A 13744-nucleotide genomic window follows, 5' to 3' on the forward strand; every position below is an offset into this window, starting at 1 on the left:
TGGATGAAAACTTAGAGAACGTGGTAGTTATTATTGGCAACATGGTCAGTTATCTTCGTATTAGGCAGTTTTATTCATATCTAATCCCCCATTATGAGGAGAAAAATACTCTCACGTAGAGAGAAAAAAAACCCTCAGTTTTCATGAGGGACCGTCCATCTTAAGCTAGGGTGTGAACTTAGTGTGTGATAAATTTGGTATCAGAACACAGAGTTCAAGAGTCCTAAGATGTCTATGAAGCCATGTCTAGTACATTCATCCTTAATAGTGTGAAGCGTACCATATCTATAATGGGGAGTTTATAGGACATTAGAAATTGTTTCACTTCTTTCATACTCTAATTCGTGTGATAGAATTTAACTCTACAAAAGCTTCTTCTAACTCGTGTGTTTACACATTTTCAGATCATGCCTCCTAGAAGAGTAGTCAGACATCCAATGAAAACTAAGAACAGAGGGTGAAAACTATAAAAAGCCCCAAGTTCTTGAAGGACCAAGGTGTTCAGCTATACCTATGGAGGAACCACCTCAAGCTGAAGTTACTAATGTAGAGTTTTGCAATGTCATCCAGATGTTAGGTCAGGATATAACAGTGCAAATTGACCAACGGAGAGCAGGATGACAGGGTGCTCCAGATATTTCAATAGTTCATGTGTTTCTAAGGATGAACCCACCAGAGTTTACCGGGTCTGCACTCCATGAGGATCCAGAGAACTTTGTGTATGAGCTTCAGAAAGTATTTCAGGTTATGCCTATTTTTTATGCAGAGTGTGTTGCAATTTCTACACATAAGCTCAAGGGTGTTGCAAGGTTATGGTTCAATTAGTGGAAGATAACAAAGGGAGAGGATGTACCACTCTTAAGTTGGGTTGTGTTTGAAGATGCTTTCTTTGGATTTTCTTTCCCAGAGAGCTAAGGGAAGCAAAGGTAAGAGAGTTCCTTAACATAAAACATGATTCTATGAGTGTGCAGGAGTACAGCCTCAAGTTCACCTAGTTTTCCCGCTATGCTTCGAAAATGGTAGCTGATATAAGGAGCAGGATGAGCTTGTTCATGTCAGGAATCTCTCGACTGTCGAGTAAGGAGGGTAAGGTAGCTATACTGATTGGGGATATGGATATAGCCATATTAATCATTCATGTGCAGAAGGTTGAATAGGATAATTTGAAGGACATGGAGGAGTTTCACAATAAAATATCTAAGACATCAAACCATGAGTCCAAAAAATAAGGGACTGAAAATAAAAATCGACCATCTTTTAAGCAAACATCATATGGACCTATACCATCATTAGCTAGTGCATGTATAACTAGAAAATAATGATCAGAAGTCATAGAATTTGAGAGCTCAGGATTCTCAATCGCAACGAAGTGTAGCTCAAGGATCTTCCCGATATCCATATTGTGGTAAGTGTGGTAGGCCCATCTAGGGGAGTGGCATATTGGTTCAAATTACTGCCACAAGTGTGGTTAGATGGGCCACTTCTTAAAGAATTATCCAATGGGAAAGTAGGGTAACAGAGGCAATAAGTCAATCATCATTAGCAGCACCGTCAAGTTGAGTGGCCCAAATATGTAATACTTCAGGACCAGGCAGAGGTTCAAACCGTTTGTATGTCATGGTTAGTCACCAAGATCAGGAGAACTCGCCTGATGTTGTTACTAGTATGCTTAAAATATTTTTTCTTTATATTTATGCCTTACTTGATCCTAGTGAAAATTTGTCCTTTATGACTCCATAAATAGCTGTAAAGTTTGGGATCCGTCCCGAACGCCTTCCAGATCCCTTTAGTATTTCTACACTTATTGGTGAGTTTATTCTAGAAAAAAGAGTCTATAGGGATTGTATAATTTTCATATATCATAAAGACACCACAACCGACTTAGCTGAGTTAGATATGGTAGATTTCGATGTCGGTTTAGGTATGGACTAGCTTTACTCTTTTTATGCCTCAGTCGATTATAGAACTCGAATTGTCAAATTCTAGTTTTCAAATGAGTCAATTATTAAGTGGAAGTATAGGCCAGCAATGCCTAAGGGTCATTTTATTTCATACCTTAAAGCTAGAAAGTTAGTTTCAAATAAGTGTATCTACCACATTGTTCGAGTTAAAGATAATATTGCGGATAGTATTGAGGAGACACCATCCCTTCAGTCAGTCATAGTCATAAATGAGTTTCCTAAATTTTGTTTCAAATAAGTGTATCTACCACATTATTTGAGTTAAAGATAATATTAGCGGATAATATTGAGGAGACACCATCCCTTCAGCTAGTCATAGTCGTAAATGAGTTTTCGGAAGTCTTTCCTTATAATCTACCTAGAGTCCCTCATGATAGAGAAATATACTTTAGAATAGATATCTTTCCTGATACACAGTTTATTTTTATTCTGCCATATAGAATGGCTCCAACTGAGTTAAAAAAGATAAAGAGTAGTTGAAAGATCTTCTTGATAAGGATTTCATTAGACCGAGTGTCTCACCTTAGAGCTCTCATGTTCTATACGTGCGAAAGAAAGATGATTCCCTTATAATGTGGTATTGACTACCGCCAATTGAAAAAGGTCACCATAAAGAATAAGTATCCTCTTCCTAGAATTGATGACCTATTTGAACAAATTCAATGTACCACTTGTTTCTCTAAGACATACCTCAGATCAGGCTATCATTAGTTAAAAGTAAGAGAAAGTGACATTCCGACAGCCTTCAGAACCATTATGGTCATTATGAGTTCCTTATTATATCCTTTGGTTTGACTAACACTCCTACAGCATGCAATAATCTCATAAAGAGAGTGTTTAAGAAGTACCTAGATATGTTTGTTATCGTGTTCATCGATGACATACTGATCTAATATAGAAATGAGGAAGAGCATGCAAACCATCTAAAAATTATTCTCCAAACTCTCAAGGATAGAGAGTTGTATGCTAAATTTTCTAAGTGTTAGTTTTGCTTTCATTTATGGAATTCCTAGGCTACATTATTTCTGTGAAAGGTATTCGAGTTGATTCGCAGAAGAGCTGAGAAAGTTAAGAATTAGCCCAGACCCACATCTCCGACATACATAAGAATTTTGTTGGGTTTGGACGGTTACTACAGAAGATTTGTAGAAGGGTTCTCATCCATATCATCTACATTGACTAAGTTGACTCCAAAAAGGACTAAGTTCCAATAGTCTAAAGCTTGTAAAAAGAGTTTTGAGGAATTGAAAACCAAATTGACTACTCATCCACTATTGTCCCTACTCGAGGGAACATAAAGTTTTGTTATTTATTGTGATACATCATAGTTGGAATGGGTTGTGTGTTGATACAAAGAGGTAAAATTATAGCTTATGCTTCCAGGCAAATTAAGATCTAAGAGAGGAATTATCTGACTCATGATCTCAAAAGTTGGCATCGATAGTATTTGTTTTGAAAATATAGTGTCAATATCTCTATGATGTGCATGTGGATGTGTTCATGGACCAAAAAAGTCTTTAATATGTTTCTAGTTAGAAAGAGTTGAGCCTGAGATAGAGGAGATGACTTAAGTTGTTCAAGGACTATGATATGATCATGTTTTACCACCCAAGTAAAGCTAATGTTGTTGATGATGCTCTTAGCAGGTTATCCATGGGGAGTACTGCCAATATGGAAGAGGAAATGAAGGAGTTAGCTAAGAAAGTGCATAGGCTTGTGCGTTTGGTAGTTTATCCTGTAGACTCAAATGAAGGTGGTGTCATTGTTCAAAATAGGGTTGAATCATCAGTAGGAGCAGAAGTGAAGGAGAAGTAAGACAAAGACCTCATTCTACTTCAGTTAAAGGAAGATGTTCACAAGTAGAAACTGATAGCTTTTGAACAAGGGGGAGATGATGTGTTAATATATCAAAGTAGACTATGTGGCGAATGTGAATTGTCTTTGAGACACAATCGTGGCAGAGACCCATAGCTCCATATATTCGATTCATCATGGTTCAACAAAGATGTACCATGACTTGAGAGAAGTCTATTAGTGGAGTATCATAAAGAGAGACATTGCAAACTTTGTTTCTAAGTGCCCAAACTGCCAACAAGTCAAAGTTGAGTATCAAAGGTCTTGTGGTATAGCTCAAAAAATAAAGTTTCTAGAGTTAAAAAGGGAGATGATCAATATGGACTTTATCACAGTCTTACCACAATCTCGTCCATCGCATGATTCCATTTGGGTGATTGTAGATCGGATAAATAAATCAGCTCATTTTTGGCCGATTAAGACTACAGATTTAGCGGAGGATTATGCTAGATTATACATCTATGAGATAGTTAGACTTCATAGAGTTTCTTTGTCTATCATCTTAGATAGAGGTGCTCAATTCACTACCTATTTTTGAAAGTCATTTCAAAAGGTCTAGGTTCGAAGGTAAACTTTAGTATCGCTTTCCATACTCAAATAGATTGTCAAGCAAAGAATATTATTCAAACTCTTGAAAATATGTTGTGATCTTATATCATTAAATTTAAAGAAAATTTGGATGACCACTTGCCTTTAATAGAGTTTGTGTAAAATAATAGTTATTACTCAAATATTCATATGGCTCCTTATGAGGTTCTTTATCGGAGAAGATGTAGATCACATATTGGTTGGTTCAAAATTGGTGAAGATGAGTTAATAGGATCAAACTTGGTTCAATAAGTTATGAAAAAGGTGAAGATCATTCAAGAGAGGTTGAAAATAGCCCAAAGTCATCAAAAGTCCTACACTAATGTTAGGAGAAGAGATTTGGATATTGAGGTGAATGATTGGGCAAATTTGAAGGTTTCACCTATGAAGGGTGTTATGAGATTCAGAAAGAAAGAAAATCTTTCTCCCTATTACATTGGTCCCTATTAGAGTACAGAGAAGGTTGGTAATGTAGCTTATGAGTTACAGCTACCACCATAGTTAGCATCTATCCACCCGGTGTTTCATATTTCTATGCTCAAAAAGTTAAGAGCATCAGTGTTAAGGATAGCTTGTCTTACGAGGAGATTTCTACTCAGATTTTTTATCTTTAGGTTAACAAGTTGAATACCAAAGAAGTTGTTTTAGTCAAAGTTTTATGGAGGAATCTGTTTGTTGAAGAGGCTATATGGGAAGCTAAATAATATATGACTCTTTTTCCACTTTCAAATTTAGTGTCTTTTTGAGTGTTTGAGTATTTCAATTCTTGCATTGCATTCGTGCCTTATGTAAATTTTTAGCTTGGTCATCACTTTGAGGACGAATGATCTCAAGGGGGAGATACTGTAACTCCCCAAAATATTCTAACTTAGATCAATCCAAAAAAACTAGAGAAAAAGACTGAGTTTCTATTTCAGATAACTTTTACAGTGTCATCTACGGCCCATAAAACCTTTTACGGACCGTAAGAGGGACCGTATGTCACCCAGACTTAGTGAAATTTAAGTTATTACTAACCGTAGGTAGTTTTCATAGGGGAGACCTTGAAGCCCAGTCTCAGACCTACTTTACGAATCATTTCCTATGATCCGTAGAAGGGTCTAGACCCATAGAAGGGACTCGTAGGTCCACCCTGCAATTCCAGTAGCTCCCCTAAGTGTACCAATTTTCTAAGATCAGGACCTACGACCCTTATGAGGGTCTACGACGATTAAGTGGTCGGTAGACCCAAACCTTAGATAAACCTTGTACTCTTCCACAAGTAGCTTGCACAACTCATAGGAGGGTCCACGACCCGTAGAAGGAACCCATGGGCCTAATCCCTACAATTTCTAGTAACTCTAATAACTAGAAGTAGCTTTTATGAAGGGTCTTCTATGCTCCATGGAAGGTTGAACGATCCGTAGGATGACCCATAGACGGCTCTGCTGAGTTTTAATGAAGGGCATTCTTATTTTTTCCCACCCCTTAGTCAAAATCTTGACATTTTGGGACTGAATTAAGCCCCTTATCACTACCCTATGAAACATTTTCCCTCATTAACATATAGAAGACTTAGACCAAGGATTGGAGAGGAGAAAAAGCTAGGTTCAAGAGTATTCATAGAGTTCTGCGAGTTTCGCCAAGAACATCGTTCTTCCATGTAAGGCTAATCATAGTGTTGGACTAAGTTTTTCCTCATGCCCTACAACTCAATTAAGTTTGTATGAGTTCAAGTTTGAGTTCTGGCCCAATTTTATTGAGTTTTGATTCTTATTATTGAGTCCTATATATGTTTAATAAGATTGTGCTTATTCATGTAATTTTCATTATTGAATTATTGTTCATGCATAGTTTTACATAAACCCTTACTGATTTATTACACTGCTTACTATTATGCATCGTTTTAAGATGAAGAGATTATTTCATGTAAGAGTAAAAAAAGTTTTGAGGGAACATGAGTGTTCCAAGTGCATTGTTTAGATTGTGAAGTTGCGTTATTGATTTTGTACATGAATTTCATAATTGGTTGAATTAAAGCATTTCGTATTTCTTTTATTTTGAGAAAGAAGTTTACCAGTATGAGTTAAAGTTTCAAAGAAAGCTAAAACAAGCATTTTGAGTTTTTACCCACAGTTTTAGTATGAGCATCTAATTGCAAGGTTTTGGGAGTAGTATTGATCACCGAGTTGAGCAAGAGTTCAAACAACTCAAGTCCCATAAACTACGTAACAAGCGTAGGATAGGATCATACCGAAAGTCGGGTGACTCCTCATTGCCTCCAAGAAGGCTCATAAGATGGATCCATAAGTTAAATTTTGTCTTATATCCCAGTAAGGTATAGGATGGCTCTAGCAGAGTGGGCAAGACGTTATATCATCACGAGGCTCATAGTGATAGTTGTTAGTTAGAGAAACTCCCTAAGAAAGTAAAGTTATCTTATTTTAAAGTTGCTTCTATTAGTTCAGGTATTTGTTTTATGCAGCCATCTTAACATTTCATGTATTAACGTCATTCGAAGTTACATCTTTTTATGATGCAGACACAGGTGCCAGAGATCATCAAAATGCATATCATTGAAGATCACTTTTCATCAGCTTTTGGCGAGACCTCCTTGCTTTTGGAGGAGCTCCTTTATAGTCATGTATTTTTTTTTTATTATTACTAGTTTTTTAAGGTATCCGTGGGCTTGTCCTGGTACAAATCCAATGTTATTTAGATACTTCGCAGATAGAGAAGAGATTCAATCCAGTATTTCAAATTTATGTTTTAACAATATCTTTTACATTATGTTCTGAGCATTTCAGATAGTTCTTTTATAAGTTTGCTTTTAAGTATTTAAAATTGCTCACTACCATATATTGTTATTATCAAGATAACTCTTTCTCTCAATAGTCAGCCAGGCCAAAAGTTTGCTTGTGACCAACAATGATTTTCAAGTGCCGATCACGCCTACGATTTAGATTCGAAGTGTGACATTTGACTTGTTTAAGATGATTCATTTCCCTAATATCATGATCAATATGACTTGTGACTTATTTTGACTCATAAATGTGCCAGTTGATGACTTTACTCTTCTTTACAAATTCAGAATTAGCTTATGGTAATATCTTTTGATAATTGTGATTCTAACTGTATTTTGCGTAAATATGAGATGTTTATATGGGTCAGGAAATTGAAAAGGAAATTTGAAACGGTTGAAGAATTGCATTATTCTATGAATGTATTGCCTTGAAATGTGGAGTTGTTGATTTGGAATCAGAGTTGCGCGCCTGTACATTATGCATTATATTTCATATATATCGGAGTAGCATGCAATATTGTTTGGAATGGAGTGACATGCCTGCCAGTATTATATAAGTGCATCGGAGGCACATTTGCCTAGTCTATAAGATTATTCTGCACATTTTGACTTGTTTGAGATGATTCATTTCCTTAATATCATGATTGATATGACTTCTGACTTGTTTTGACTCATAAATGTGCCAGTTGATGACTTTACTCTTCTTTACAGATTTAGAATCAACTTATGGCAATATCTTTTGATTATTGTGATTCTAACTGTATTTTGCGTTAATATGAGATGTTTATATGAGCTGGAAGATTGAAAAGGCAACTTGAAATAGTTGTAGAATTGCGTTATTCTATGCATGCATTGCCTTGATATGTGGAGTTGTTGATTTGGAATCAGCGTTGCGCGCATGTTATATAGATCAGAGTAGCACGCAATATTGTATGGAAGGAGTGACACGCCTGCCAGTATTATTTATGTGCATCGGAGGCACATTTGCCTAGTCTATAAGATTATTCTGCAAAATCGGTCATGTAAATTAATTGTTGTATGTTATAGCACCATTAATCTCATAATAATTAAATTTAGTTATTCAATTTTGCATATTCAGATAATAATTATTATGCTTTCAAAAATCAAATATGCTCACCATTCATCGTTTAGCTTGCAACTTTCCCCTTCAAATTTTGTTCCTCATTACTAATATATTTTTTTTATATTTTTTTAATCTAAAAAGTTTGTACTGATCGTATGAAATACACGTTTCAAGAAATCTTATTTTAAATGATACAATCCTATATTTACAACAAAAAGAAAAGATAAGCTTCTTCTGTACTTTAATGTTTATCCACTCTTACATTTTTCTTGGCTGACACAATGTCTTACTTATCAAGACTTGAAACCAATGCAAAAATTTCTTAAGGATGAAAAGAAAGAATGACACAAATTTAGAAAAACAGAGCTTAGTAATAACTACGTACGTGCCTTGACAAATGTGCCAAAGAGGACACCGATTTTGCAAGAAAAAACAAAATATCTTCATAATAGGCATCTGGATATACATCATTTTCATATACTTTGCAAATAATGAAATGCTACCTGTCGGTCAATGTTTATTTTTCAGTTTGTCAATCTTAAGTTTAAGAAGAAAAATTGATTGAAGAGTATTTCAAGTAAATGCCGTGCCAAAGAGGACACCCATTTTGCAATATATATATATATATATATATATATATCTTCATTAGAGGCATCTGGATATACATCATTTTCACATACTTTGCAAATAATGAAATTCTACCTGTCGGTCAATGTTTATTTTTCAGTTTGTCTATCTTAAGTTTAAGAAGAAAAATTGATTGAAGAGTATTTCAAATAAAATTATAAATTCACTCAAGTGAGTTACCCTGTAATTTATATAAAATTCAAGTTCAAATACAACTTAATCATCTTTCAAATAATTTAATTTAACCTCACTTACTTTTTACCCTGTAATTTATATAAAATTCAAGTTCAAATACAACTTAATCATCTTTCAAATAATTTAATTTAACTTCACTTACTTTTTGTTTCACATTCAACCAGATATAAACCAATCTTGTTATAATAATATTTTATTATAATAGTACGATTTTTTCATAATCGATTTTTTATGTTATATTATACTTTTTTAATAATAGTATTTAGTGACGGAGTCAGAATTTTAAATAAGAATAATCAAAATTTTAATAAGTAGATACATGAATTAGTCGAAAAGAATTCAACATCTATTTTATATACATAAAAAATTATTTTAAACTTTTATAAATTATATAATTTTCTGCTGAAGGAGTCGGATGAACTCCTTAACCAAAAGGTGGCTCCACCACCGATAGTATCCTGCCTAATATAATAATGACATCTATTAGAGTGGTACATTCATTGTAACTCCTTTATAATAATTATACTCAAATATTGTGTTATAACATTTTGTAAGAAATATATTACATATAAAAATAAAATATTAAATTATTTATAATAATTATTATTAATGTCACACACATATAATAATTTTCAAGTATGAATACCTACAAGAAAAAAATTGTATTTTACTGATACTCATTTGTTATGGTCATGAGAAAAGGCTATCGGTATTTGTTTTCTTTATATCCATACTTTTTTTATATTGGAAAAATTACTTAATTGAATGTGTTTTAAAAAATATTTATCATTTTTAAACATACTTTTATTTTATTATCATTTTTAACAATTACTAATAATATTTTAATTAAATAAGATATTATATATATTTTTTTATTTGGGAAAAAGAAAAAGGGCGTCATTATCTCTCTCTTTCTCTTAGGGCTTTTTCTATTTTTCTGGCCCTCTCTCTTTCTCTTCTCTTAGGGCGTCTCTTCATTTTTCTGGGTCTCTCTCTTTATCTTCTCTGAGGGCTTCTTCATTCTTTCCTTATTCCTTCATCTTTTTTTTGTTTCAGATGGAATTCGTAGGTTTTAGGTGCACAATTGTAATGGAAGGTCAGAAATCTCCTAGAAGAAAACCACGAATTCGAATTGTTGATTCAACCGGTGGTGGTGAAGTGAATAGCGGCCCTACTTTTAGTTTGGGAATTTCTGTAAATCAACCTCCAAAAAAAGTTGGTGGTGAAGTTAATCAAAATTTTCAAGCAATGCATGTGAAGAAAAAGGGTGGTAGAAGTAAGAAAAAAACCACTGAGTTGAGTTCTAAATCTAAATCGAAAAGAAAATGAGTTGATATTGCATCGACATCTAAGAAAGTTGTTGACAGTGATGATAATTTTGAGAATTTACCTTCTCAATTTCAGTCAAAGAAACTGAGACCTACAGTTGCTCAGGAGAAGAATCCAAAAACTTGAAATCGATTGTGCAAAAATACGATTCTGCCGGAAAGTCTATATCTAATATGTCATTCTACCAACACATTATTTAACTGATAGCATTTTCAATTTGTTTATGTGTATTTTCTTAGTTTGTTGTTGTTTCGAACTTGTGTGCTAGATGTTGAAAAAAAATGTGTATTTGATACTATTATTATAGTCTAAATTTATTTGCTCAAGTTTATTATATCAGTGATTGTTGGAAGTTTTGCCAGGAATTGTTAGATCTTTTGTGTTGCAATTTTTTTTAAATAAATAAATATAAATGAATTAAACTTTGAACTAAAATGTATTACACATACATTAAAGTTGAATTAGAAGAGAAAATGAAATCTGTAGTTAATTGAAAAATATTTTTTCACTGATTTGTACACCACAAAAATGAATTAAACTTTGAACTAAAATATGTATTACACACACATTAAAGTTGAATTAGAAGAGAATTAGGATGGTTCACCAAAGGTCTATCTTGTTTTGTTTCCAAAGATAGTGTTGGAATCTAGTTTGACTGTATAACTATCCTTATGATATTTCTAAAGAACATGCTCATATGATATTAAGATTCTACAAGTATACTGATTCTATTATCACGAGTATAGAGGAATGTATTCAGTTTTTGCTCTAAGGCGTAATTAACGAATTGATTGAAATGTGGCTCTACTCGATCTGTATTTAGTTAAAATTATGTATGTTTACGAGTTACAAGCTTGTACTCCACAAAGAAGCCACATATATCTATTAGTCCTGCTGAACATTCTCACTAGTTTTGCTTCTGTTCTTTTTGGTGCAAATCACAGGCAACACATCTAGTATTTGATTACTGCTATGAGGGAATGAATTCATTCTTCTCAAATATATCATTTTTGCTTTATTTAAGCCGAGGTTCTATCAGTTACAATCTCTTGATCTTCAAAAGGTAGGGATAAGACTGTGTACACATCATCCTTGTCGGATTACATTGGGCATATATTTTTGGTTTAATTTTTACTAGGATTTTCTCCAAGTATGAGCTGATATTTGATAAATCACTTCTATTGTATACACAATTGCAGTTTTTGCTTATAAAAGGAAATAAAGAGGAACAAAATGGTCCTTACTTTTGTTTGTTTGTTCTTTCTTGGCATGCATATTATTTTCTAAAGGTATAAACTTATTTTTACTATTTTGTTAATGAATTAAACTTTAAACTATATGTATTACACACAAATTAAAATTGAATTAGAAGATAATTAGATATGAATGAAACCTGTAGCTAATGAAAAAAGTCTTCAGTGATCTGTACACCACATAAATGAATTAAACTTTCAACTAAAATGTGTATTACACACACATTAAAGTTGAATTAGAAGAGAATTACAGACAGTGATTTGTAAAGAACAAAAGTAAATTTTTTTGTGTATTTGATACTTTCATTATAGTCTATTTTATTTTAATTTATGTATTATATTTTATGCTCTTTTAAACAAAAAGAGCATATGAGCAGCAAATAAGCTAAAATTGTCATTTTTTCAAGTATACAGGGTAGTTCAAAGTATACCTCAAAAGTTCCACAAAAATCTTCCTGAAAATGAAGGGGAACCCTCCCACCTACGTACATCAAGAAGAATTTCTACAGATAACTTATATCCTCTTTTGGTGACTGCAACAAATAAAAAGATACAAACAAAGTTTGTCCAATTAGCTACTCATTAATTAAAAAGAAAAGATTTTGGCAAATGGGTAATTTTGTCTGCACAGATGTTGTTATTACGAAAACTTTGAGGGGATATCATTGATTGTTAATGGAGAACTGAGATCATCATGACCATCTTCTTCATTTTCTTCTTCTACTACTTTGGTCTCCTATGCTTTGTGTCCTTTCCCTGCATATTTCTAATTGAGGTTAGTATGTTGCTATTGATTTTAAATATTGCTGCTGATTTTAATTGAGCTTACTATATTATTGTTGGTTTTAAGTCCTATTTGAGGGTTCATGTTAAAATATAATTATCTATAGTGATAGATTGATATTATTAATATGCAAGATCGTAAATTCTGGAGACATCCAGATGTTTTGTATTCTTCAAGTAGGTGGTCGTCATATACTAATCATGACGTGATTGAGAAAATAAAACTTTTTTTATCTGAAAAACAGCTCGAGTTGTTTAGGAATACTTGTTTTGGTTACTTTCTTGACCTTTCAAAATTGACCACACAACTCCAACTTATTCATTGCCTTATGAACAGAGAGTTAAAACACACACCAGATGATGTGTTTTCTGTTGAATTAAATGAGAAGAGGCTGTTTTCGGTCTTAGGGAATTTGGGTTAATTACAGGCTTAAATTGTGTTAGTGAAGGTTGCTCTGTCAATGTTCCAGATTCTCCTTGTCGGTTGTTGAATAATTATTTTTTTGAATAAATCACTATTCAAAAGAATCATCTACGCGAGTTATTTTTATCAAAAATATTCATAGATGATGATTCCGCCGTTTCACTAGCTATTTTGTTCTTTATTAATGATTTTGTGTTCTCATATGAGAACAATGAATACCAAATTAGTAATAGAGATTTCTACCTTATGGAAAGTGGACAATTCAATTCTTACCCATGGGGTTTAGATGTCTACAAGAAGTTGCTTGATAATGTGAGGCACAAGCTTAATTCAATCAATCAGTACTATAGATTAGGTGGATTGCCTCCTGCCCTTCAAATTTGGATTTTTGAGTGTTGTTCTAGAGTCGATGAAGATTTAGCTCTTCGAATTTCTGATTCTATTCCAAGAATTTTGAGGTGGAAAACAGTTGCTGAAAGTCCTTGGCAAAAGCATATTGAAAATGACATCTTCATGCCTACGAAATGTAAGGTATCTATACAAAGTTAATACAATTTATGACACATATATATGTTAGTTCAACTCAAGTTAATACATCTATTTGTTGCTGTATTTTAATTTCAGTTTGAGAATATAGTGAGAGTAAAGATGAGATATCTAAATTGAGGCTTCCTAAACATCGTGATTACCACTCTGAAATCTTGAAATTAGAGCCGAAAGGATCAAAGCATAGTCTAGATATGTTGACCAGAGAGGTTATACAGTTAAGAAAAGAACTTGTAAAGGTATAAGCTAACTTGCCTTTAGGCTTTATCTTTTTCAAAACTGTTATTCTAATATTTGTGTTATATTTGATTATATATT

At 33.2% G+C, this 13744-nt stretch overlaps 1 pseudogene; it reads left to right on the forward strand.

The window, feature by feature from the left end:
- Positions 1 to 663: 663 nt before the first annotated feature.
- LOC129890497 (uncharacterized) lies at positions 664 to 13671 on the forward strand (annotated as a pseudogene).
- The last annotated feature ends 73 nt before the right edge of the window (positions 13672 to 13744 follow it).

Source organism: Solanum dulcamara, chromosome 5 (assembly GCF_947179165.1).
Source record: "Solanum dulcamara chromosome 5, daSolDulc1.2, whole genome shotgun sequence".
Lineage (NCBI taxonomy): Eukaryota > Viridiplantae > Streptophyta > Magnoliopsida > Solanales > Solanaceae > Solanum > Solanum dulcamara.